This window comes from Carassius carassius, chromosome 22, assembly GCF_963082965.1.
Source record: "Carassius carassius chromosome 22, fCarCar2.1, whole genome shotgun sequence".
NCBI lineage: Eukaryota > Metazoa > Chordata > Actinopteri > Cypriniformes > Cyprinidae > Carassius > Carassius carassius.
In genome coordinates, this window is record NC_081776.1 from 22,534,997 (window position 1) to 22,561,805 (window position 26,809).

At 47.3% G+C, this 26,809-nt stretch overlaps 12 non-coding genes across 12 annotated transcripts; 6 read left to right on the forward strand and 6 right to left on the reverse strand.

The window, feature by feature from the left end:
• Window positions 1-870: 870 nt before the first annotated feature.
• On the reverse strand, window positions 871-953 carry trnal-cag (transfer RNA leucine (anticodon CAG)). The gene has a single exon. It is a non-coding gene; the product is annotated as a tRNA-Leu (tRNA).
• Window positions 954-3,082: 2,129 nt separating this feature from the next.
• Window positions 3,083-3,165, reverse strand: trnal-cag (transfer RNA leucine (anticodon CAG)). Its single transcript has one exon. It is a non-coding gene; the product is annotated as a tRNA-Leu (tRNA).
• A 96-nt stretch (window positions 3,166-3,261) lies between these two features.
• trnam-cau (transfer RNA methionine (anticodon CAU)) lies at window positions 3,262-3,335 on the forward strand. Its single transcript has one exon. It is a non-coding gene; the product is annotated as a tRNA-Met (tRNA).
• Window positions 3,336-4,719: 1,384 nt separating this feature from the next.
• trnat-cgu (transfer RNA threonine (anticodon CGU)) lies at window positions 4,720-4,793 on the forward strand. The gene has a single exon. It is a non-coding gene; the product is annotated as a tRNA-Thr (tRNA).
• Window positions 4,794-8,086: 3,293 nt separating this feature from the next.
• Window positions 8,087-8,160, forward strand: trnam-cau (transfer RNA methionine (anticodon CAU)). Its single transcript has one exon. It is a non-coding gene; the product is annotated as a tRNA-Met (tRNA).
• Window positions 8,161-11,559: 3,399 nt separating this feature from the next.
• trnal-cag (transfer RNA leucine (anticodon CAG)) lies at window positions 11,560-11,642 on the reverse strand. Its single transcript has one exon. It is a non-coding gene; the product is annotated as a tRNA-Leu (tRNA).
• A 1,374-nt stretch (window positions 11,643-13,016) lies between these two features.
• On the reverse strand, window positions 13,017-13,099 carry trnal-cag (transfer RNA leucine (anticodon CAG)). The gene has a single exon. It is a non-coding gene; the product is annotated as a tRNA-Leu (tRNA).
• Window positions 13,100-14,652: 1,553 nt separating this feature from the next.
• trnam-cau (transfer RNA methionine (anticodon CAU)) lies at window positions 14,653-14,726 on the forward strand. The gene has a single exon. It is a non-coding gene; the product is annotated as a tRNA-Met (tRNA).
• Window positions 14,727-24,626: 9,900 nt separating this feature from the next.
• On the reverse strand, window positions 24,627-24,709 carry trnal-cag (transfer RNA leucine (anticodon CAG)). The gene has a single exon. It is a non-coding gene; the product is annotated as a tRNA-Leu (tRNA).
• A 97-nt stretch (window positions 24,710-24,806) lies between these two features.
• Window positions 24,807-24,880, forward strand: trnam-cau (transfer RNA methionine (anticodon CAU)). The gene has a single exon. It is a non-coding gene; the product is annotated as a tRNA-Met (tRNA).
• A 1,204-nt stretch (window positions 24,881-26,084) lies between these two features.
• On the reverse strand, window positions 26,085-26,167 carry trnal-cag (transfer RNA leucine (anticodon CAG)). Its single transcript has one exon. It is a non-coding gene; the product is annotated as a tRNA-Leu (tRNA).
• A 96-nt stretch (window positions 26,168-26,263) lies between these two features.
• Window positions 26,264-26,337, forward strand: trnam-cau (transfer RNA methionine (anticodon CAU)). The gene has a single exon. It is a non-coding gene; the product is annotated as a tRNA-Met (tRNA).
• Window positions 26,338-26,809: the final 472 nt, after the last annotated feature.

Genomic DNA, 26,809 nt, shown 5'->3' on the forward strand with positions numbered 1-26,809 from the left:
ATGTTTTGTGGAAAACTGTGGGGTTCCAGGTAAATTCCCTGAATCTCATCCAGCGACCTTGCGTGTAGACCCGTGCCATCCTTTTATATAAAATAAAGTGAAAATTCTGCCTTCATGCTGGCTAACACTGAATGAAGGCAGTAATAGCATCCCTCTCATATTCATGTAACACATGGCCACATCCTCCTGAGGTTTTGTGAAGTTTCAAAGGCCATATTGCTGCACTGGCCCGGTCCTGCAGATTTGCCTTATACAACGTTCGGAAGATTAGACCCTTCCGATCAGAGCAGGCCACACAACTCCTTGCCCAAGCTCTTTGTTTTCTCCAGACTGGGCTACTGTTATGCTCCCTTGGCGGGTCTTCCGGCACGTACTATCAAGCCTCTGCAACTGATCCAGGATGCAGCAGCGAGAGTGGTCTTCAACGAGCCAAAGAAAGCCCACGTCACACCTCTCTTCATAATTTTGCACTGGCTACCAATAGCTATTCGCATCAGATTCAAGATACTGATGTTTGCCTACAAGATAACCACTGGCTCTGCAGCAATATACCTTAAGTCGCTGGTTCAGACCTATGCTTGCGTTCTGCAAGTGAACGACGTCTCGTGGTGCCATCCCAAAGAGGCACAAAATCACTCTCAAGGACCTTTTCCTGGATTGTTCCCAGCTGGTGCATCGGCTTGCCTATCTCAATTCGAGCAGCGGAGGCTTTAACCATTTTCAAAAAGTGTCTAAAAACTCATCCTTGTCTTCAACGCCTGCCCAATGAATACTAGCATTTGCCAAATGCTGTGTTTTGTCAAAGTTAAAGTCCTGCCGGCTCAACGTAGCAGAAGACTGAAGTCTCTGTCTGCAGCCAAAGGATAGATCTGTCAGAAGTGGGATTCGAACCCACGCCTCCAGGGGAGACTGCGACCTGAACGCAGCACCTTAGACCGCTCGGCCATCCTGACACCCTTGATTGGCCAGGGATGGCCTGTTGGAGCCACACCTGAATGCAAGGATCTAGAAGCTACTTATTCTCTGTTTGGGCGCCCTTTAGCCCACAAGCCTCGTTGGCGCAGTTAGCCAGCGTGTCAGTCACATAATCTGAAGGTCGTGAGTTCGAGCCTCACACGGGGCAGAGTGGTGCTTTTTTTTTTGATCACTTAGAGCGCTTAGACCAGGGGTATCAAACTAAATTCCTTTAGGGCCCGAGCCCTGTAGAGTGTTGTTCCAACCCTTCTCAAACACACAAGGCATGTAGTTTTCAAATGAGCCTGAAGGCCATGATTAGTTGGATCAACTGTGTTCAATCAGGCTTGAATCTAAACTCTGCAGGTCTCCGGCCTTCCAGGGACTGAGTTTGACACCCGTGGCTTAGAAAGAAAGAGTGAGGTTCTCTGTCCCCTTCCGTGTGGGTTTCCCTGTGTCTCCTGGGGGCAAAAGGCCACAGCTCCTCTTCAGGGCAGGTGAAATGATGTTTTGTTCAAAACTGTGAGGTTCCAGGTAAATTCCCTGAATCTCATCCAGCGGCATTGCGTGTAGACCCGTGCCATCCTTTTGTACACAATGAAGTGAAAATACTGCATTCATGCTGGCTAACACTGAATGAAGGCAGTAATAGCATCCCTCTCATATTCATGTAACACATGGCCACATCCTCCTGAGGTTTTGTGAAGTTTCAATGGCCATATTGCTGCACTGGCCCGGTCCTGCAGATTTGCCTTATACAAAGTTCGGAAGATTAGACCCTTCCGATCAGAGCAGGCCACACAACTCCTTGTCCAAGCTCTTTGTTTTCTCCAGACTGGGCTACTGTTATGCTCCCTTGGCGGGTCTTCCGGCACGTACTATCAAGCCTCTGCAACTGATCCAGGATGCAGCAGCGAGAGTGGTCTTAAACGAGCCAAAGAAAGCCCACGTCACACCTCTCTTCATAATTTTGCACTGGCTACCAATAGCTGTTCGCATCAGATTCAAGACACTGATGTTTGCCTACAAGATAACCACTGGCTCTGCAGCAATATACCTAAAGTCGCTGGTTCAGACCTATGCTTGCGTTCTGCAAGTGAACGACGCCTCGTCGTTCCAGGGACTGAGTTTGACACCCGTGGCTAAGAAAGAAAGAGTGAGGTTCTCTTTCCCCTTCCGTGTGGGTTTCCCTGTGTCTCCTGGGGGCAAAATGCCACAGCTCCTCTTCAGGGCAGGTGAAATGAGGTTTTGTGGAAAACTGTGAGGTTCCAGGTAAATTCCCTGAATCTCATCCAGCGACATTGCGTGTAGACCCGTGCCATCCTTTCATATACAATGAAGTGAAAATTCTGCATTCATGCTGGCTAACACTGCATGAAGGCAGTAATAGAATCCCTCTCATATTCATGTAACACATGGCCACGTCGTCCTGAGGTTTTGTGAAGTTTCAAAGGCCATATTGCTGCACTGGCCCAGTCCTGCAGATTTGCCTTATACAACGTTCGGGAGATTAGACCCTTCCAATCAGAGCAGGCCACACAACTCCTTGTCCAAGCTCTTTGTTTTCTCCAGACTGGGCTACTGTTATGCTCCCTTGGCGGGTCTTCCGGTCTTCCTTGGCAGGTCTTCTACTATCAAGCCTCTGCAACTGATCCAGGATGCAGCAGCGAGAGTGGTCTTCAACGAGCCAAAGAAAGCTCACGTCACACCTCTCTTCATAATTTTGCACTGGCTACCAATAGCTGTTCGCATCAGATTCAAGATACTGATGTTTGCCTACAAGATAACCACTGGCTCTGCAGCAATATACCTAAAGTCGCTGGTTCAGACCTATGCTTGCGTTCTGCAAGTGAACGACGCCTCGTGGTGCCATCCCAAAGAGGCACAAAATCACTCTCAAGGACCTTTTCCTGGACTGTTCCCAGCTGGTGGATCGGCTTGCCTATCTCAATTCAATCAGCGGAGGCTTTAACCATTTTCAAAAAGTGTCTAAAAACTCATCCTTGTCTTCAACGCCTGCCCAATGAATACTAGCATTTGCCAAATGCTGTGTTTTGTCAAAGTTAACGCCCTGCTGGCTCAACGTAGCAGAAGACTGAAGTCTCTGTCTGCAGCCAAAGGATAGATCTGTCAGAAGTGGGATTCGAACCCACGCCTCCAGGGGAGACTGCGACCTGAACGCAGCGCCTTAGACCGCTCGGCCATCCTGACACACTTGGTTGGCTAGGGATGGCCTGTTGGAACCACACCTGAATGCACGGATCTAGAAGCTACTTATTCTCTGTTTGGGTGCCCTTTAGCCCACAAGCCTCGTTGGCGCAGTTAGGCAGCGCGTCAGTCTCATAATCTGAAGGTCGTGAGTTCGAGCCTCACATGGGGCAGAGTGGTGCTTTTTTTCTGATTACTGAGAGCGCTTAGACCAGGGGTATCAAACTAAATTCCTTTAGGGCCCGAGCCCTGTAGAGTGTTCTTCCAACCCTTCTCAAACACACAAGGCATATAGTTTTCAAATGAGCCTGAAGGCCGTGATTAGTTGGATCAGGTGTGTTCAATCAGGCTTGAATCTAAACTCTGCAGGTCTCCGACCTTCCAGGGACAGAGTTTGACACCCGTGGCTAAGAAAGAAAGAGTGAGGTTCTCTGTCCCCTTCCGTGTGGGTTTCCCTGTGTCTCCTGGGGGCAAAATGCCACAGCTCCTCTTCAGGGAAGGTGAAATGATGTTTTGTGGAAAACTGTGAGGTTCCAGGGAAATTCCCTGAATCTCATCCAGCGACATTGCGTGTAGACCCGTGGCATCCTTTCATATACAATGAAGTGAAAATTTTGCATTCATGCTGGCTAACACTGCATGAAGGCAGTAATAGAATCCCTCTCATAGTCATGTAACACATGGCCACGTCGTCCTGAGGTTTTGTGAAGTTTCAAAGGCCATATTGCTGCACTGGCCCGGTCCTGCAGATTTACCTTATACAACGTTCGGAAGATTTGACCCTTCCGATCAGAGCAGTCCACACAACTCCTTGTCCAAGCTCTTTGTTTTCTCCAGACTGGGCTACTGTTATGCTCCCTTGGCGGGTCTTCCGGCACGTACTATCAAGCCTCTGCAACTGATCCAGGATGCAGCAGCGAGAGTGGTCTTCAACGAGCCAAAGAAAGCCCACGTCACACCTCTCTTTATAATTTTGCACTGGCTACCAATAGCTGTTCGCATCAGATTCAAGATACTGATGTTTGCCTACAAGATAACCACTGGCTCTGCAGCAATATACCTAAAGTCGCTGGTTCAGACCTATGCTTGCGTTCTGCAAGTGAACGACGCCTCGTGGTGCCATCCCAAAGAGGCACAAAATCACTCTCAAGGACCTTTTCCTGGACTGTTCCCAGCTGGTGGATCGGCTTGCCTATCTCAATTCGAGCAGCTTAGGCTTTAACCATTTTCAAAAAGTGTCTAAAAACTCATCCTTGTCTTCAACGCATGCCCAATGAATACTAGCATTTGCCAAATGCTGTGTTTTGTCAAAGTTAACGCCCTGCTGGCTCAACGTAGCAGAAGACTAAAGTCTCTGTCTGCAGCCAAAGGATAGATCTGTCAGAAGTGTGATTCGAACCCAGGCCTCCAGGGGAAACTGCAACCTGAACTTGGTGCCTTAGACCGCTCGGCCATCCTGACACCCTTGCTTGTCTAGGGATGGCCTGTTGGAGCCACACCTGAATGCAAGGATATAGAAGCTACTTATTCTCTGTTTGGGCGCCCTTTGGCCCTCAAGCCTCGTTGGCGCAGTTAGGCAGCGCATCAGTCTCGTAATCTGAAGGTCGTGAGTTTGAGCCTCACACAGGGCAGAGTGGTGCTTTTTTCTGATCACTGAGAGCGCTTAGACCAGGGGTATCAAACTAAATTCCTTTAGGGCCCGAGCCCTGTAAAGTGTTCTTCCAACCCTTCTCAAACACACAAGGCATAAAGTTTTCAAATGATCCTGAAGGCCATGATTAGTTGGATCAGGTGTGTTCAATCAGGCTTGAATCTAAACTCTGCAGGTCTCCGGCCTTCCAGGGACTGAGTTTGACACCCGTGGCTTAGAAAGAAAGAGTGAGGTTCTCTGTCCCCTTCCGTGTGGGTTTCCCTGTGTCTCCTGGGGGCAAAAGGCCACAGCTCCTCTTCAGGGAAGGTGAAATGATGTTTTGTGGAAAACTGTGAGGTTCCAGGTAAATTCCCTGAATCTCATCCAGCAACATTGCGTGTAGACCCGTGCCATCCTTTTATATACAATGAAGTGAAAATTCTGCATTCATAATGGCTAACGCTGAATGAAGGCAGTAATAGCATCCCTCTCATATTCATGTAACACATGGCCACATCCTCCTGAGGTTTTGTGAAGTTTCAAAGGCCATATTGCCGCACTGGCCCGGTCCTGCAGATTTGCCTTATACAACTTTCGGAAGATTAGACCCTTCCGATCAGAGCAGGCCACACAACTCCTTGTCCAAGCTCTTTGTTTTCTCCAGACTTGGCTACTGTTATGCTCCCTTGGCGGGTCTTCCGGCACGTACTATCAAGCCTCTGCAACTGATCCAGGATGCAGCAGTGAGAGTGGTCTTCAACGAGCCAAAGAAAGCCCACGTCACACCTCTCTTCATAATTTTGCACTGGCTACCAATAGCTGTTCGCATCAGATTCAAGATACTGAAGTTTGCCTACAAGATAACCACTGGCTCTGCAGCAATATACCTAAAGTCGCTGGTTCAGACCTATGCTTGCGTTCTGCAAGTGAACGATGCCTCGTCGTTCCAGGGACTGAGTTTGACACCCGTGGTTAAGAGAGAAAGAGTGAGGTTCTCTGTCCCCTTCAGTGTGGGTTTCCCTGTGTCTCCTGGGGGCAAAATGCCACAGCTCCTCTTCAGGGCAGGAGAAATGATGTTTTGTGGAAAACTATGAGGTTCCAGGTAAATTCCCTGAATCTCATCCAGCGACATTGCGTGTAGACTTGTGGCATCCTTTCATATACAATGAAGTGAAAATTCTGCAATCATGCTGGCTAACACTGCATGAAGGCAGTAATAGAATCCCTCTCATATTCATGTAACACATGGCCACGTCGTCCTGAGGTTTTGTGAAGTTTCAAAGGCCATATTGCTGCACTGGCCCGGTCCTGCAGATTTGCCTTATACAACGTTCGGAAAATTAGACCCTTCCGATCAGAGCAGGCCACACAACTCCTTGTCCAAGCTCTTTGATTTCTCCAGACTGGGCTACTGTTAGGCTCCCTTGGCGGGTATTCCGGCATGTACTATCAAGCCTCTGCAACTGATCCAGGATGCAGCAGCGAGAGTGGTCTTCAACGAGCCAAAGAAAGCCGACGTCACACCTCTCTTCATAATTTTGCACTGGCTACCAATAGCTGTTCGCATCAGATTCAAGATACTGATGTTTGCCTACAAGATAACCACTGGCTCTGCAGCAATATACCTAAAATCGCTGGTTCAGACCTATGCTTGCGTTCTGCAAGTGAACAACGCCTCGTGGTGCCATCCCAAAGAGGCACAATATCACTCTCAAGGACCTTTTCCTGGACTGTTCCCAGCTGGTGGATCGGCTTGCCTATCTCAATTCAAGCAGCGGAGGCTTTAACCATTGTCAAAAAGTATCTAAAACCTCATCCTTGTCTTCAACACCTGCCCAATGAATACTAGCATTTGCCAAATGCTGTGTTTTGTCAAAGTTAACGCCCTGCTGGCTCAACGTAGCAGAAGACTGAAGTCTCTGTCTGCAGCCAAAGGCTAGATCTGTCAGAAGTGGGATTCGAACCCACGCCTCCAGGGGAGACTGCAACCTGAACGCAGCCCCTTAGACCGCTCTGCCATCCTGACACCCTTGCTTGGCTAGGGATGGCCTGTTGGAGCCACACCTGAATGCAAGGATCTAGAAGCTACTTATTCTCTGTTTGGGCGCACTTCAGCCCACAAGCCTCGTTGACGCAGTTAGGCAGTGCGTCGGTCTCATAATCTGAAGGTCGTTAGTTCGAGCCTCACACGGGGCAGAGTGGTGCTTTTTTTCTGATCACTGAGAGCGCTTATACCAGGAGTATCAAACTAAATTCCTTTAGGGCCCGAGCCCTGTAGAGTGTTGTTCCAACCCTTCTCAAACACACAAGGCATGTAGTTTTCAAATGACCCTGAAGGCCATGATTAGTTGGATCAGGTGTGTTCAATCAGGCTTGAATCTAAACTCTGCAGGTCTCCGGCCTTCCAGGGACTGAGTTTGACACCCGTGGCTTAGAAAGAAAGAGTGAGGTTCTCTGTCCCCTTCCGTGTGGGTTTCCCTGTGTCTCCTGGGGGCAAAAGGCCACAGCTCCTCTTTAGGGAAGCTGAAATGATGTTTTGTGGAAAACTGTGAGGTTCCAGGTAAATTCCCTGAATCTCATCCAGCGACATTGCATGTAGACCCGTGCCATCCTTTTCCTTATCAAGCCTCTGCAACTGATCCAGGATGCAGCAGCGAGAGTGGTCTTCAACGAGCCAAAGAAAGCCCACGTCACACCTCTCTTTATAATTTTGCACTGGCTACCAATAGCTGTTCGCATCAGATTCAAGATACTGATGTTTGCCTACAAGATAACCACTGGCTCTGCAGCAATATACCTAAAGTCGCTGGTTCAGACCTATGCTTGCGTTCTGCAAGTGAACGACGCCTCGTGGTGCCATCCCAAAGAGGCACAAAATCACTCTCAAGGACCTTTTCCTGGACTGTTCGCAGCTGGTGGATCGGCTTGCCTATCTCAATTCGAGCAGCTTAGGCTTTAACCATTTTCAAAAAGTGTCTAAAAACTCATCCTTGTCTTCAACGCATGCCCAATGAATACTAGCATTTGCCAAATGCTGTGTTTTGTCAAAGTTAACGCCCTGCTGGCTCAACGTAGCAGAAGACTAAAGTCTCTGTCTGCAGCCAAAGGATAGATCTGTCAGAAGTGTGATTCGAACCCAGGCCTCCAGGGGAAACTGCGACTTGAACTTGGTGCCTTAGACCGCTCGGCCATCCTGACACCCTTGCTTGTCTAGGGATGGCCTGTTGGAGCCACACCTGAATGCAAGGATATAGAAGCTACTTATTCTCTGTTTGGGCGCCCTTTGGCCCTCAAGCCTCGTTGGCGCAGTTAGGCAGCGCATCAGTCTCATAATCTGAAGGTCGTGAGTTTGAGCCTCACACAGGGCAGAGTGGTGCTTTTTTCTGATCACTGAGAGCGCTTAGACCAGGGGTATCAAACTAAATTCCTTTAGGGCCCGAGCCCTGTAAAGTGTTCTTCCAACCCTTCTCAAACACACAAGGCATAAAGTTTTCAAATGAGCCTGAAGGCCATGATTAGTTGGATCAGGTGTGTTCAATCAGGCTTGAATCTAAACTCTGCAGGTCTCCGGCCTTCCAGGGACTGAGTTTGACACCCGTGGCTTAGAAAGAAAGAGTGAGGTTCTCTGTCCCCTTCCGTGTGGGTTTCCCTGTGTCTCCTGGGGGCAAAAGGCCACAGCTCCTCTTCAGGGAATGTGAAATGATGTTTTGTGGAAAACTGTGAGGTTCCAGGTAAATTCCCTGAATCTCATCCAGCAACATTGCGTGTAGACCCGTGCCATCCTTTTATATACAATGAAGTGAAAATTCTGCATTCATAATGGCTAACACTGAATGAAGGCAGTAATAGCATCCCTCTCATATTCATGTAACACATGGCCACATCCTCCTGAGGTTTTGTGAAGTTTCAAAGGCCATATTGCCGCACTGGCCCGGTCCTGCAGATTTGCCTTATACAACGTTCGGAAGATTAGACCCTTCCGATCAGAGCAGGCCACACAACTCCTTGTCCAAGCTCTTTGTTTTCTCCAGACTGGGCTACTGTTATGCTTCCTTGGCGGGTCTTCCGGCACGTACAATAAAGCCTCTGCAACTGATCCAGGATGCAGCAGCGAGAGTGGTTTTCTCCGAGCCAAAGAAAGCCCAAGTCACACCTCTCTTCATAATTTTGCACTGGCTACCAATAGCTGTTCGCATCAGATTCAAGATACTGATGTTTGCCTACAAGATAACCACTGGCTCTGCAGCAATATACCTAAAGTCGCTGGTTCAGACCTATGCTTGCGTTCTGCAAGTGAACGACGCCTCGTGGTGCCATCCCAAAGAGGCACAAAATCACTCTCAAGGACCTTTTCCTGGACTGTTCCCAGCTGGTGGATCGGCTTGCCTATCTCAATTCAAGCAGCGGAGGCTTTAACCATTTTCAAAAAGTGTCTAAAAACTCATCCTTGTCTTCAAAGCCTGCCCAATGAATACTAGCATTTGCCAAATGCTGTGTTTTGTCAAAGTTAACGCCCTGCTGGCTCAACGTAGCAGAAGACTGAAGTCTCTGTCTGCAGCCAAAGGATAGATCTGTCAGAAGTGGGATTTGAACCCACGCCTCCAGGGGTGACTGCAACCTGAACGCAGCTCCTTAGACCGCTCGGCCATCCTGACACCCTTGCTTGGCTAGGGATGGCCTCTTCGAGCCACACCTGAATGCAAGGATCTAGAAGCTACTTATTCTCTGTTTGGGCACCCTTCAGCCCACAAGCCTCGTTGTTCAGTTAGGCAGCGCGTCAGTGTCATAATCTGATGGTCGTGAGTTCGAGCCTCACACAGGGCAGAGTGGTGCTTTTTTTCTGATCACTGAGAGCGCTTAGACCAGGGGTATCAAACTAAATTCCTTTAGGGCCCGAGCCCTGTAGAGTGTTGTTCCAACCCTTCTCAAACACACAAGGCATGTAGTTTTCAAATGAGCCTGAAGGCCATGATTAGTTGGATCAGGTGTGTTCAATCAGGCTTGAATCTAAACTCTGCAGGTCTCCGGCCTTCCAGGGACTGAGTTTGACACCCGTGGCTTAGAAAGAAATAGTGAGGTTCTCTGTCCCCTTCCGTGTGGGTTTCCCTGTGTCTCCTGGGGGCAAAAGGCCACAGCTCCTCCTCAGGGCAGGTGAAACGATGTTTTGTGGAAAACTGTGAGGTTCCAGGGAAATTCCCTGAATCTCATCCAGCGACATTGCGTGTAGACCCGTGCCATCCTTTTATATACAATGAAGTGAAAATTCTGCATTCATGCTGGCTAACACTGAATGAAGGCAGTAATAGCATCCCTCTCATATTCATGTAACACATGGCCACATCCTCCTGAGGTTTTGTGAAGTTTCAAAGGCCATATTGCTGCACTGGCCCGGTCCTGCAGATTTGCCTAATATAACGTTCGGAAGATTAGACCCTTCCGATCAGAGCAGGCCACACAACTCCTTGTCCAAGCTCTTTGTTTTCTCCAGACTGGGCTACTGTTATGCTCCCTTGGCGGGTCTTCCGGCACCTACTATCAAGCCTCTGCAACTGATCCAGGATGCAGCAGCGAGAGTGGTCTTCAACGAGCCAAAGAAAGCCCACGTCAAACTTCTCTTCATAATTTTGCACTGGCTACCAATAGCTGTTCACATCAGATTCTAGATACTGATGTTTGCCTACAAGATAACCACTGGCTCTGCAGCAATATACCTAAAGTCGCTGGTTCAGACCTATGCTTGCATTCTGCAAGTGAACGACGCCTCGTAGTTCCAGGGACTGAGTTTGACACCCGTGGCTAAGAAAGAAAGACTGAGGTTCTCTGTCTCCTTCCGTGTGGGTTTCCCTGTGTCTCCTGGGGGCAAAATGCCACAGCTCCTCTTCAGGGCAGGTGAAATGATGTTTTGTGGAAAACTATGAGGTTCCAGGTAAATTCCCTGAATCTCATCCAGCGACATTGCGTGTAGACCCGTGGCATCCTTTCATATACAATGAAGTGAAAATTCTGCATTCATGCTGGCTAACACTGCATGAAGGCAGTAATAGAATCCCTCTCATATTCATGTAACACATGGCCACGTCGTCCTGAGGTTTTGTGAAGTTTCAAAGGCCATATTGCTGCACTGGCCCCGTCCTGCAGATTTGCCTTATACAACGTTCGGAAGATTAGACCCTTCCGATCAGAGTAGGCCACACAACTCCTTGTCCAAGCTCTTTGTTTTCTCCAGACTGGGCTACTGTTATGCTCCCTTGGCGGGTCTTCCGGCACGTACTATCAAGCCTCTGCAACTGATCCAGGATGCAGCAGCGAGAGTGGTCTTCAACGAGCCAAAGAAAGCCCACGTCACACCTCTCTTCATAATTTTGCACTGGCTACCAATAGCTGTTCGCATCAGATTCAAGATACTGATGTTTGCCTACAAGATAACCACTGGCTCTGCAGCAATATACCTAAAGTCGCTGGTTCAGACCTATGCTTGCGTTCTGCAAGTGAACGAAGCCTCGTGGTGCCATCCCAAAGAGGCACAAAATCACTCTCAAGGACCTTTTGCTGGACTGTTCCCAGCTGGTGGATCGGCTTGCCTATCTCAATTCAAGCAGCGGAGGCTTTAACCATTTTCAAAAAGTGTCTAAAAACTCATCCTTGTCTTCAACGCCTGCCCAATGAATACTAGCATTTGCCAAATGCTGTGTTTTGTCAAAGTTAACGCCCTGCTGGCTCAACGTAGCAGAAGACTGAAGTCTCTGTCTGCAGCCAAAGGATAGATCTGTCAGAAGTGGGATTTGAACCCACGCCTCCAGGGGAGACTGCGACCTGAACGCAGCGCCTTAGACCGCTCGGCCATCCTGACACCCTTGCTTGGCTAGGGATGGCCTGTTGGAGCCACACCTGAATGCAAGGATCTAGAAGCTACTTATTCTCTGTTTGGGCCCCCCCTATCCACAAGCCTCGTTGGCGCAGTTAGGCAGCACGTCAGTCTCATAATCTGAAGGTAGTGAGTTCGAGCCTCACACAGGGCAGAGTGGTGCTTTTTTTCTGATCACTGAGAGCGCTTAGACCAGGGGTATCAAACTAAATTCCTTTAGGGCCCGAGCCCTGAAGAGTGTTGTTCCAACCCTTCTCAAACACACAAGGCATGCAGTTTTCAAATGAGCCTGAAGGCCATGATTAGTTGGATCAGGTGTGTTCAATCAGGCTTGAATCTAAACTCTGCAGGTCTCCGGCCTTCCAGGGACTGAGTTTGACACCCGTGGCTTAGAAAGAAAGAGTGAGGTTCTCTGTCCCCTTCCGTGTGGGTTTCCCTGTGTCTCCTGGGGACAAAAGGCCACAGCTCCTCTTCAGGGCAGGTGAAATGATGTTTTGTGGAAAACTATGAGGTTCCAGGTAAATTCCCTGAATCTCATCCAGCGACATTGCGTGTAGACCCGTGGCATCCTTTCATATACAATGAAGTGAAAATTCTGCATTCATGCTGGCTAACACTGCATGAAGGCAGTAATAGAATCCCTCTCATATTCATGTAACACATGGCCACGTCGTCCTGAGGTTTTGTGAAGTTTCAAAGGCCATATTGCTGCACTGGCCCCGTCCTGCAGATTTGCCTTATACAACGTTCGGAAGATTAGACCCTTCCGATCAGAGTAGGCCACACAACTCCTTGTCCAAGCTCTTTGTTTTCTCCAGACTGGGCTACTGTTATGCTCCCTTGGCGGGTCTTCCGGCACGTACTATCAAGCCTCTGCAACTGATCCAGGATGCAGCAGCGAGAGTGGTCTTCAACGAGCCAAAGAAAGCCCACGTCACACCTCTCTTCATAATTTTGCACTGGCTACCAATAGCTGTTCGCATCAGATTCAAGATACTGATGTTTGCCTACAAGATAACCACTGGCTCTGCAGCAATATACCTAAAGTCGCTGGTTCAGACCTATGCTTGCGTTCTGCAAGTGAACGAAGCCTCGTGGTGCCATCCCAAAGAGGCACAAAATCACTCTCAAGGACCTTTTGCTGGACTGTTCCCAGCTGGTGGATCGGCTTGCCTATCTCAATTCAAGCAGCGGAGGCTTTAACCATTTTCAAAAAGTGTCTAAAAACTCATCCTTGTCTTCAACGCCTGCCCAATGAATACTAGCATTTGCCAAATGCTGTGTTTTGTCAAAGTTAACGCCCTGCTGGCTCAACGTAGCAGAAGACTGAAGTCTCTGTCTGCAGCCAAAGGATAGATCTGTCAGAAGTGGGATTTGAACCCACGCCTCCAGGGGAGACTGCGACCTGAACGCAGCGCCTTAGACCGCTCGGCCATCCTGACACCCTTGCTTGGCTAGGGATGGCCTGTTGGAGCCACACCTGAATGCAAGGATCTAGAAGCTACTTATTCTCTGTTTGGGCCCCCCCTATCCACAAGCCTCGTTGGCGCAGTTAGGCAGCACGTCAGTCTCATAATCTGAAGGTAGTGAGTTCGAGCCTCACACAGGGCAGAGTGGTGCTTTTTTTCTGATCACTGAGAGCGCTTAGACCAGGGGTATCAAACTAAATTCCTTTAGGGCCCGAGCCCTGAAGAGTGTTGTTCCAACCCTTCTCAAACACACAAGGCATGCAGTTTTCAAATGAGCCTGAAGGCCATGATTAGTTGGATCAGGTGTGTTCAATCAGGCTTGAATCTAAACTCTGCAGGTCTCCGGCCTTCCAGGGACTGAGTTTGACACCCGTGGCTTAGAAAGAAAGAGTGAGGTTCTCTGTCCCCTTCCGTGTGGGTTTCCCTGTGTCTCCTGGGGACAAAAGGCCACAGCTCCTCTTCAGGGCAGGTGAAATGATGTTTTGTGGAAAACTGTGAGGTTCCAGGTAAATTCCCTGAATCTCATCCAGCGACATTGCATGTAGACCCGTTCCATCCTTTTATATACAATGAAGTGAAAATTCTGCATTCATGCTGACTAACACTGAATGAAGGCAGTAATAGCATCCCTCTCATATTCATGTAACACATGGCCACAATCGCCTGAGGTTTTGTGAAGTTTCAAAGGCCATATTGCTGCACTGGCCCAGTCCTGCAGATTTGCCTTATACAACGTTCGGAAGATTAGACCCTTCCGATCAGAGCAGGCCACACAACTCCTTGTCCAAGCTTTTTGTTTTCTCCAGACTGGGCTACTGTTATGCTCCCTTGGCGGGTTTTCCGGGACGTACTATCAAGCCTCTGCAACTGATCCAGGATGCAGCAGCGAGAGTGGTCTTAAACGAGCCAAAGAAAGCCCACGTCACACCTCTCTTCATAACTTTGCACTGGCTACCAATAGCTGTTCGCATCAGATTCAAGATACTGATGTTTGCCTACAAGATAACCACTGGCTCTGCAGCAATATACCTAAAGTCGCTGGTTCAGACCTATGCTTGCGTTCTGCAAGTGAACGACACCTCGTGGTGCCATCCCAAAGAGGCACAAAATCACTCTCAAGGACCTTTTCCTGGACTGTTCCCAGCTGGTGGATCGGCTTGCCTTTCTCAATTCAATCAGCGGAGGCTTTAACCATTTTCAAAAAGTGTCTAAAAACTCATCCTTGTCTTCAACGCCTGCCCAGTGAATACTAGCATTTGCCAAATGCTGTGTTTTGTCAAAGTTAACGCCCTGCTGGCTCAACGTAGCAGAAGACTGAAGTCTCTGTCTGCAGCCAAAGGATAGATCTGTCAGAAGTGTGATTCAAACCCACACCTCCAGGGGAGACTGCGACCTGAATGCAGCGCCTTAGACCGCTCAGCCATCCTGACACCCTTGCTTGGCTAGGGATGGCCTGTTGGAGCCACACCTGAATGCAAGGATCTAGAAGCTACTTATTCTCTGTTTGGGCACCCTTCAGCCCACAAGCCTCGTTGGCGCAGTTACGCAACGCGTCAGTCTCATAATCTGAAGGTCGTGAGTTCGAGCCTCACACGGGGCAGAGTGGTGCTTTTTTTCTGATCACTGAGAGCGCTTAGACCAGGGGTATCAAACTGGGTCATCCTGCCTGCGGGTGTCGCTGTTGGACAGTGTTTTCTCTACTTCTCCGTTGGCCTTCTGTAGCAAATTGTAGCTCCGTGTAGCTGTTTTTATTTTATTTTTTCCTCTAGAATCTTTATCTTACTATCACTCTCTGTTTTTTAAAGTGGTGAAATATAACTTAATTCACACCTTATTTCTGATATTATCGATCAATTTTATCAGATTAACTTTGATCGTTCACTTTTATTTTATTTCCGTGAGTGCAGTACACCTGCAAAGCGTTAGCACTCGTTAGCTTGTCATTAGCGTTTTCATTCGAACCTATCGCTGTTTTCTTTTCTCCTCTCCCTCGCTCCAGTTTTTCACAAGTTCATCAAACAACCGCAGTAAGAATTTTCATCAAGCACGGTGAGTAATGGCTTCTCCTATCATTGTTTCTTGCACCTCTTGCCACATGTACAGTTTATCTATCTCTGTCGCTGATGAGGGATTCACATGTGATAAATGTAGGGAAATAGTTAGGCTGACAGAGAAGATTTCAGAATTAGAGACACGCATCCAAACTTTAATTGAGGACAGTAAAAATGTTAGGGCTCTAGATACGGCTTCGGATGCGTCTAGCTCAGGGATTCCTGTACATTGTTCGGTTCCGGAAACAGAGCCCCAGCAGCAGGGCAACTGGGTGACGGTGAGGCAGCGTAGTCGTGGGTCAAAACACCGCTCTTCTGTTCCGATCAAAACATTAAACAGGTTCTCCCCACTCAGTGATGCACCCACTGAGAAACCTGATGAAAGTGCTCTAGTTATTGGTGATTCTATTGTACGGAACGTGAATATAGAGACACCAACCACCATAGTCAAATGTTTACCGGGAGCCAGAGCGCCTGACATCTTGGCAAATTTAAAAGTGCTGGCTAATGCTAAACGTAAATACAGTAAGATTGTTATTCATGCCGGCGCTAATGATGTTCGACTTCGCCAGTCGGAGATCACTAAAAATAACATTAAAGAGGTGTGTGAACTTGCAAGCACGATGTCAGACACTGTAATATGCTCTGGTCCCCTCCCTGCTTACCGTGGTGATGAGCTGCATAGCAGATTGTCATCACTCAATGGCTGGATGTCTAAGTGGTGCCCACAGAATAACATAGGATTCATAGCCAATTGGACGAGCTTTTGGGGCAGACCTGACCTGTTTAAAAGAGATGGTCTTCATCCCTCATGGGGTGGCACCACTCTTCTCTCTAGAAATATGGCAAATAGTCTTAGTGTTTATACTTGACTAACTGGGGCCCAGGTCAGGAAGCAGACAGACTGGCTTAACCGACCGTCTGCTAGCTGCCTCCCGTCACAGAGGTCAGTTAATTCTCAGCACATAGAGACTCTTTCACCTAGATATCACACTATAGAGACTGTGTCTGTTCCCCGAACTAGAAAATACAAAAAACGTCCAAACCAAGTTAAGATTAACAATTTAATTGAGGTTCAACAAATAAAAAACAGAAGCAATATGGATAAACAAATGATAAAGCTTGGCTTATTGAATATCAGATCCCTTTCTACGAAAACACTTTTTGTAAATAATATGATCACTGATCATAATATAGATGTACTCTGTTTGACAGAAACCTGGCTAAAACCTGATGATTACATTATTTTAAATGAGTCCACCCCCCAAGATTTCTGTTATAAACATGAGCCACGTCTAAAAGGCAAAGGTGGAGGTGTTGCTTCAATTTATAACAACGTTTTCAGGATTTCTCAGAGGGCAGGCTACAAGTATAACTCGTTTGAAGTAATGGTACTTCATATAACATTATCCAAAGAAACAAATGTTAATGATAAATCCCCTGTTATGTTTGTACTGGCTACTGTATACAGGCCACCAGGGCACCATACAGACTTTATTAAAGAGTTTGGTGATTTTACATCCGAGTTAGTTCTGGCTGCAGATAAAGTTTTAATAGTTGGTGATTTTAATATCCATGTTGATAATGAAAACGATGCATTGGGATCAGCATTTATAGACATTCTGAACTCTATTGGTGTTAGACAACACGTTTCAGGACCTACTCATTGTCGAAATCATACTCTAGATTTAATACTGTCACATGGAATTGATGTTGATGGTGTTGAAATTATTCAGCCAAGTGATGATATCTCAGATCATTATTTAGTTCTTTGCAAAATTCATATAGCCAAAATTGTAAATTCTACTTCTTGTTACAAGTATGGAAGAACCATCACTTCTAACACAAAAGACTGCTTTTTAAGTTATCTTCCTGATGTATCCAAATTCCTTAGCATATCCAAAACCTCAGAACAACTTGATGATGTAACAGAAACTATGGACTCTCTCTTTTCTAGCACTTTAAATAAAGTTGCTCCTTTACGCTTAAGGAAGGTTAAGGAAAACAGTTTGACACCATGGTATAATGAGCATACTCGCACCCTAAAGAGAGCAGCCCGAAAAATGGAGCGCAGCTGGAGGAAAACAAAACTAGAGGTATTTCGTATTGCTTGGCGGGAAAGTAACATATCCTACAGAAAAGCATTAAAAACTGCTAGATCCGATTACTTTTCTTCTCTTTTAGAAGAAAACAAACATAACCCCAGGTATTTATTCAATACAGTGGCTAAATTAACGAAAAATAAAGCCTCAACAAGTGTTGACATTTCCCAACACCACAGCAGTAATGACTTTATGAACTACTTTACTTCTAAAATCGATACTATTAGAGATAAAATTGCAACCATTCAGCCGTCAGCTACAGTATCACATCAGACAGTGCAATATAGACCCCCTGAGGAACAGTTCCACTCATTCTCTACCATAGGAGAGGAAGAATTGTATAAACTTGTTAAATCATCTCAACCAACAACATGTATGTTAGACCCTATACCATCTAAGCTCCTGAAAGAGGTGCTTCCAGAAGTCATAGATCCTCTTCTGACTATTATTAATTCCTCATTGTCATTAGGACATGTCCCCAAAACCTTCAAACTGGCTGTTATTAAGCCTCTCATCAAAAAACCACAACTTGACCCCAAAGAACTAGTTAATTATAGACCAATCTCGAATCTCCCTTTTCTGTCCAAGATACTAGAAAAGGTGGTATCCACACAATTATATTCCTTCTTAAGGATCTTATGGATCTTAGTGCTGCGTTTGACACAATTGACCACAACATTCTTCTGCATAGACTTGAATACTTTGTTGGCATCAGTGGAAGTGCATTAGCATGGTTTAAATCGTACTTATATGACCGCCATCAGTTCGTAGCAGTGAATGAAGATGTATCCTATCGATCACAAGTGCAGTATGGAGTACCTCAAGGCTCAGTACTAGGGCCGCTACTCTTCACGCTTTATATGTTACCCTTGGGAGATATCATCAGGAAACATGGTGTTAGCTTTCACTGTTATGCTGATGATACTCAGCTCTATATTTCTTCGCAGCCCGGTGAAACACACCAATTTGAAAAACTAATGGATTGCATAGTCGATATAAAAAACTGTATGATGAGTAATTTCTTACTGCTAAATTCTGAAAAAACAGAGGTGTTAATTATAGGACCTAAAAACTCTGCTTGTAATAACCTAGAACACTGTCTAAGACTTGATGGTTGCTCTGTCAATTCTTCGTCATCAGTTAGGAACCTAGGTGTGCTATTTGATCGCAATCTTTCCTTAGAAAGCCACGTTTCTAGGATTTGTAAAACTGCATTTTTCCATCTCAAAAATATATCTAAATTACGGCCTATGCTCTCAATGTCAAATGCAGAAATGTTAATCCATGCATTTATGACCTCAAGGTTAGATTATTGTAATGCTTAATTGGGTGGTTGTTCTGCACGCTTAGTAAACAAACTACAGCTAGTCCAAAATGCAGCAGCAAGAGTTCTTACTAGAACCAGGAAGTATGACCATATTAGCCCTGTCCTGTCAACACTGCACTGGCTCCCTATCAAGCATCGCATAGATTTTAAAATATTGCTTATTACTTATAAAGCCCTGAATGGTTTAGCACCTCAGTATTTGAATGAGCTCCTTTTACATTATAATCCTCTACGTCCGCTACGTTCTAAAAACTCAGGCAATTTGATAATACCTAGAATATCAAAATCAACTGCAGGCGGCAGATCCTTTTCCTATTTGGCGCCCAAACTCTGGAATAACCTACCTAACATTGTTCGGGAGGCAGACACACTCTTGCAGTTTAAATCTAGATTAAAGACCCATCTCTTTAACCTGGCATACACATAACATACTAATATGCTTTTATTATCCAAATCCGTTAAAGGATTTTTAGGCTGCATTAATTAGGTAAACCGGAACCGGAAACACTTCCCTTAACAACCTATGTACTTGCTACATCATTAGAAGAATGGCATCTACGCTAATATTTGTCTGTTTCTCTCTTGTTCCGAGGTCACCGTGGCCACCAGGTCCAGTCTGTGTCCAGATCAGAGGGTCACTGCAGTCACCCGGATCCAGTACGTATCCAGACCACATGCTGGATCAGCACCTAGAAAGGACCTCTACTGCCCTGAAAGACAGCAGAGACCAGGACAACTAGAGCCCCAGATACAGATCCCCTGTAAAGACCTTGTCTCAGAGGAGCACCAGGACAAGACCACAGGAAACAGATGATTCTTCTGCACAATCTGACTTTGCTGCAGCCTGGAATTGAACTACTGGTTTCGTCTGGTCAGAGGAGAACTGGCCCCCCAACTGAGCCTGGTTTCTCCCAAGGTTTTTTTCTCCATTCTGTCACCGAAGGAGTTTCGGTTCCTTGCCGCTGTCGCCTCTGGCTTGCTTAGTTGGGGACACTTCATCTACAGCGATATTGTTGACTTGATTGCAAATAAATGCACAGACACTATTTAACTGAACAGAGATGACATAACTGAATCCAATGATGAACTGCCTTTAACTATCATTTTTGCATTATTGACACTGTTTTCCTAATGAATGTTGTTCAGTTGCTTTGACGCAATGTATTTTGTTTAAAGCGCTATATAAATAAAGGTGACATTGACATTGACATTGACTAAATTCTTTAGGGCCCGAGCCCTGAAGAGTGTTGTTCCGACCCTTCTCAAACACACAAGGCATGTAGTTGTCAAATGAGCCTGAAGGCCATGATTAGTTGGATCAGGTGTGTTCAATCAGGCTTGAATCTAAACTCTGCAGGTCTCCGGCCTTCCAGGGATTGAGTTTGACACCCGTGGCTTAGAAAGAAAGAGTGAGGTTCTCTGTCCCCTTCCGTGTGGGTTTCCTTGTGTCTCCTGGGGGCAAAAGGCCACAGCTCCTCTTCAGGGCAGGTGAAATGATGTTTTGTGGAAAACTGTGAGGTTCCAGGTAAATTCCCTGAATCTCATCCAGGGACATTGCGTGTAGACCCGTGCCATCCTTTTATATACAATGAAGTGAAAATTCTGCATTCATGCTGGCTAACACTGAATGAAGGCAGTAATAGCATCCCTCTCATATTCATGTAACACATGGCCACATCCTCCTGAGGTTTTGTGAAGTTTCAAAGGCCATATTGCTGCACTGGCCCGGTCCTGCAGATTTGCCTTATACAACGTTCGGAAGATTAGACCCTTCCGATCAGAGCAGGCCACCCAACTCCTTGTCCAGGCTCTTTGTTTTCTCCAGACTGGGCTACTGTTATGCTCCCTTGGCGGGTCTTCCGGCACGTACTATCAAGCCTCTGCAACTGATCCAGGATGCAGCAGTGAGAGTGGTCTTCAACGAGCCAAAGAAAGCCCACGTCACACCTCTCTTCATAATTTTGCACTGGCTACCAATAGCTGTTCGTATCAGATTCAAGATACTGATGTTTGCCTACAAGATAACCACTGGCTCTGCAGCAATATACCTAAAGTTGCTTGTTCAGACCTATGCTTGCGTTCTGCAAGTGAACGACGCCTCGTCGTTCCAGGGACTGAGTTTGACACCCGTGGCTTAGAAAGAAAGAGTGAGGTTCTCTGCCCCCTTCCGTGTGGGTTTCCCTGTGTCTCCTGGGGACAAAATGCCACAGCTCCTCTTCAGGGCAGGTGAAACGATGTTTTGTGGAAAACTGTGAGGTTCCAGGTAAATTCCCTGAATCTCATCCAGCGACATTGCGTGTAGACCCGTGCCATCCTTTTATATACAATGAAGTGAAAATTCTGCATTCATGCTGACTAACACTGAATGAAGGCAGTAATAGCATCCCTCTCATATTCATGTAACACATGGCCACATCCTCCTGAGGTTTTGTGAAGTTTCAAAGGCCATATTGCTGCACTGGCCCGGTCCTGCAGATTTGCCTTATACAACGTTCGGAAGATTAGACCCTTCCGATCAGAGCAGGCCACACAACTCCTTGTCCAAGCTCTTTGTTTTCTCCAGACTGGGCTACTGTTATGCTCCCTTGGCGGGTCTTCCGGCAAGTACTATCAAGCCTCTGCAACTGATCCAGGATGCAGCAGCGAGAGTGGTCTTAAACGAGCCAAAGAAAGCCCACGTCACACCTCTCTTCATAATTTTGCACTGGCTACCAATAGCTGTTCGCATCAGATTCAAGATACTGATGTTTGCCTACAAGATAACCACTGGCTCTGCAGCAATATACCTAAAGTCGCTGGTTCAGACCTATGCTTGCGTTCTGCAAGTGAACGACGCCTCGTGGTGCCATCCCAAAGAGGCACAAAATCAATCTCAAGGACCTATTCCTGGACTGTTCCCAGCTGGTGGATCGGCTTGCCTATCTCAATTCGAGCAGCGGAGGCTTTAACCATTTTCAAAAAGTGTCTAAAAACTCATCCTTGTCTTCAACGCCTGCCCAATGAATACTAGCATTTGCCAAATGCTGTGTTTTGTCAAAGTTAACACCCTGCTGGCTCAACGTAGCAGAAGACTGAAGTCTCTGTCTGCAGCCAAAGGATAGATCTGTCAGAAGTGCGATTCAAACCAACACCTCCAGGGGAGACTGCGACCTGAACGCAGCGCCTTAGACCGCTCAGCCATCCTGACACCCTTGCTTGGCTAGGGATGGCCTGTTGGAGCCACGCCTGAATGCAAGGACCTAGAAGCTACTTATTCTCTGTTTGGGCACCCTTCAGCCCACAAACCTCGTTGGCGCAGTTACGCAACGCGTCAGTCTCATAATCTGAAGGTCGTGAGTTCGAGCCTCACACGGGGCAGAGTGGTGCTTTTTTTCTGATCACTGAGAGCGCTTAGACCAGGGGTATCAAACTAAATTCCTTTAGGGCCCGAGCCCTGAAGAGTGTTGTTCCAACCCTTCTCAAACACACAAGGCATGTAGTTTTCAAATGAGCCTGAAGGCCATGATTAGTTGGATCAGGTGTGTTCAATCAGGCTTGAATCTAAACTCTGCAGGTCTCCGGCCTTCCAGGGACTGAGTTTGACACCCGTGGCTTAGAAAGAAAGAGTGAGGTTCTCTGTCCCCTTCCGTGTGGGTTTCCTTGTGTCTCCTGGGGGTAAAAGGCCACAGCTCCTCTTCAGGGCAGGTGAAATGATGTTTTGTGGAAAACTGTGAGGTTCCAGGTAAATTCCCTGAATCTCATCCAGCGACATTGCGTGTAGACCCGTGCCATCCTTTTATATACAATGAAGTGAAAACTCTGCATTCATGCTGGCTAACACTGAATGAAGGCAGTAATAGAATCCCTCTCATATTCATGTAACACATGGCCACGTCGTCCTGAGGTTTTGTGAAGTTTCAAAGGCCATATTGCTGCACTGGCCCGGTCCTGCAGATTTGCCTTATACAACGTTCGGAAGATTAGACCCTTCCGATCAGAGCAGGCCACACAACTCCTTGTCCAAGCTCTTTGTTTTCTCCAGACTGGGCTACTGTTATGCTCCCTTGGCGGGTCTTCCGGCAAGTACTATCAAGCCTCTGCAACTGATCCAGGATGCAGCAGCGAGAGTGGTCTTAAACGAGCCAAAGAAAGCCCACGTCACACCTCTCTTCATAATTTTGCACTGGCTACCAATAGCTGTTCGCATCAGATTCAAGATACTGATGTTTGCCTACAAGATAACCACTGGCTCTGCAGCAATATACCTAAAGTCGCTGGTTCAGACCTATGCTTGCGTTCTGCAAGTTAACGACGCCTCGTGGTGCCATCCCAAAGAGGCACAAAATCAATCTCAAGGACCTATTCCTGGACTGTTCCCAGCTGGTGGATCGGCTTGCCTATCTCAATTCGAGCAGCGGAGGCTTTAACCATTTTCAAAAAGTGTCTAAAACCTCATCCTTGTCTTCAACGCCTGCCCAATGAATACTAGCATTTGCCAAATGCTGTGTTCTGTCAAAGTTAACACCCTGCTGGCTCAACGTAGCAGAAGACTGAAGTCTCTGTCTGCAGCCAAAGGATAGATCTGTCAGAAGTGCGATTCAAACCAACACCTCCAGGGGAGACTGCGACCTGAACGCAGCGCCTTAGACCGCTCAGCCATCCTGACACCCTTGCTTGGTTAGGGATGGCCTGTTGGAGCCACGCCTGAATGCAAGGATCTAGAAGCTACTTATTCTCTGTTTGGGCACCCTTCAGCCCACAAACCTCGTTGGCGCAGTTACGCAACGCGTCAGTCTCATAATCTGAAGGTCGTGAGTTCGAGCCTCACACGGGGCAGAGTGGTGCTTTTTTTCTGATCACTGAGAGCGCTTAGACCAGGGGTATCAAACTAAATTCCTTTAGGGCCCGAGCCCTGAAGAGTGTTGTTCCAACCCTTCTCAAACACACAAGGCATGTAGTTTTCAAATGAGCCTGAAGGCCATGATTAGTTGGATCAGGTGTGTTCAATCAGGCTTGAATCTAAACTCTGCAGGTCTCCGGCCTTCCAGGGACTGAGTTTGACACCCGTGGCTTAGAAAGAAAGAGTGAGGTTCTCTGTCCCCTTCCGTGTGGGTTTCCTTGTGTCTCCTGGGGGTAAAAGGCCACAGCTCCTCTTCAGGGCAGGTGAAATGATGTTTTGTGGAAAACTGTGAGGTTCCAGGTAAATTCCCTGAATCTCATCCAGCGACATTGCGTGTAGACCGGTGCCATCCTTTTATATACAATGAAGTGAAAACTCTGCATTCATGCTGGCTAACACTGAATGAAGGCAGTAATAGAATCCCTCTCATATTCATGTAACACATGGCCACGTCGTCCTGAGGTTTTGTGAAGTTTCAAAGGCCATATTGCTGCACTGGCCCGGTCCTGCAGATTTGCCTTATACAACTTTCGGAAGATTAGACCCTTCCGATCAGAGCAGGCCACACAACTCCTTGTCCAAGCTCTTTGTTTTCTCCAGACTGGGCTACTGTTATGCTCCCTTGGCGGGTATTCCGGCATGTACTATCAAGCCTCTGCAACTGATCCAGGATGCAGCAGCGAGAGTGGTCTTCAACGAGCCAAAGAAAGCCCACGTCACACCTCTCTTCATAATTTTGCACTGGCTACCAATAGCTGTTCGCATCAGATTCAAAATACTGATGTTTGCCTACAAGATAACCACTGGCTCTGCAGCAATATACCTAAAGTCGCTGGTTCAGACCTATGCTTGCGTTCTGCAAGTGAACGACGCCTCGTGGTGCCATCCCAAAGAGGCACAAAATCACTCTCAAGGACCTTTTCCTGGACTGTTCCCAGCTGGTGGATCGGCTTGCCTATCTCAATTCGAACAGCGGAGGCTTTAACCATTTTCAAAAAGTGTCTAAAAACTCATCCTTGTCTTCAACGCCTGCCCAGTGAATACTAGCATTTGCCAAATGCTGTGTTTTGTCAAAGTTAACGCCCTGCTGGCTCAACGTAGCAGAAGACTGAAGTCTCTGTCTGCAGCCAAAGGATAGATCTGTCAGAAGTGGGATTCAAACCCACACCTCCAGGGGAGACTGCGACCTGAACACAGCGCCTTAGACCGCTCGGCCATCCTGACACCCTTGCTTGGCTAGGGATGGCCTGTTGGAGCCACACCTGAATGCAAGGATCTAGAAGCTACTTATTCTCTGTTTGGGGTGCCCTTCAGCCCACAAGCCTCGTTGGTGCAGTTAGGCAGTGCGTCAGTCTCATAATCTGAAGGTCGTGAGTTCGAGTCTCACACGGGGCAGAGTGGTGCTTTTTTCTGATCACTGAGAGCGCTTAGACCAGGGGTAACAAACTAAATTCCTTTAGGGCCCGAGCCCTGTAGAGTGTTCTTCCAACCCTTCTCAAACACACAAGGCATGTAGTTTTCAAATGAGCCTGAAGGCCATGATTAGTTGGATCAGGTGTGTTCAATCAGGCTTGAATCTAAACTCTGCAGGTCTCCGGCCTTTCAGGGACTGAGTTTGACACCCGTGGCTTAGAAAGAAAGAGTGAAGTTCTCTGTCCCCTTCCGTGTGGGTTTCCCTGTGTCTCCTGGGGGCAAAAGGCCACAGCTCCTCTTCAGGGCAGGTGAAATGATGTTTTGTGGAAAACTGTGAGGTTCCAGGGAAATTCCCTGAATCTCATCCAGCGACATTGCGTGTAGACCCGTGCCATCCTTTTATATACAATGAAGTGAAAATTCTGCATTCATGCTGGCTAACACTGAATGAAGGCAGTAATAGCATCCCTCTCATATTCATGTAACACATGGCCACATCCTCCTGAGGTTTTGTGAAGTTTCAAAGGCCATATTGCTGCACTGGCCCGGTCCTGCAGATTTGCCTTATACAACGTTCGGAAGATTAGACCCTTCCGATCAGAGCAGGCCACACAACTCCTTGTCCAAGCTCTTTGTTTTCTCCAGACTGGGCTACTGTTATGCTCCCTTGGCGGGTCTTCCGGCACGTACTATCAAGCCTCTGCAACTGATCCCGGATGCAGCAGCGAGAGTGGTCTTCAACGAGCCAAAGAAAGCCCACGTCACACCTCTCTTCATAATTTTGCACTGGCTACCAATAGCTGTTCGCATCAGATTCAAGATACTGATGTTTGCCTACAAGATAACCACTGGCTCTGCAGCAATATACCTAAAGTCGCTGGTTCAGACCTATGCTTGCGTTCTGCAAGTGAACGACGCCTCGTGGTGCCATCCCAGAGAGGCGCAAAATCACTCTCAAGGACCTTTTCCTGGACTGTTCCCAGCTGGTGGATCGGCTTGCCTATCTCAATTCGAGCAGCGGAAGCTTTAACCATTTTCAAAAAGTGTCTAAAAACTTATCCTTGTCTTCAACGCTTGCCCAATGAATGCTAGCATTTGCCTAATGCTGTGTTTTGTCAAAGTTAACGCCCTGCTGGCTCAACGTAGCAGAAGACTGAAGTCTCTGTCTGCAGCCAAAGGATAGATCTGTCAGAAGTGGGATTCAAACCCACGCCTCCAGGGGAGACTGCAACCTGAACACAGCGCCTTAGACCGCTCGGCCATCCTGACACCCTTGCTTGGCTAGGGATGGCCTGTTGGAGCCGCACCTGAATGCAAGGACCTAGAAGCTACTTATTCTCTGTTTGGGCGCCCTTTAGCCCACAAGCCTCGTTGGCGCAGTTAGGCAGCGCGTCAGTCTCATAATCTGTAGGTCGTGAGTTCGAGCCTCACACGGGGCAGAGTGGTGTTTTTTTCTGATCACTGAGAGCGCTTAGACCAGGGGTATCAAACTAAATAGGGGAAGTTAGGGGAAGTCATGGCCTAATGGTTAGAGAGTTGGACTCCCAATCGAAAGGTTGTGAGTTTGAGTCCTGGGCCGGCAGGAATTGTGGGTGGGGGGTGTGCATGTACAGTTCTCTCTCCACCTTCAATACCATGACTTAGGTGCCCTTGAGCAAGGCATCGAACCCACAACTGCTCCCCGGGCGCCGCAGCATAAATGGCTGCCCACTGCTCACAGTGTGTGTGTGTGTGTGTTCACTGCTCTGTGTGTGTGCATTTCGGATGGGTTAAATGCAGAGCACAAATTCTGAGTATGGGTCACCATACTTGGCTGAATGTCACTTCACTAAATTCCTTTAGAGCCCTGTAGAGTGTTGTTCAAACACACAAGGCATGTAGTTTTCAAATGAGCCTGAAGGCCATGATTAG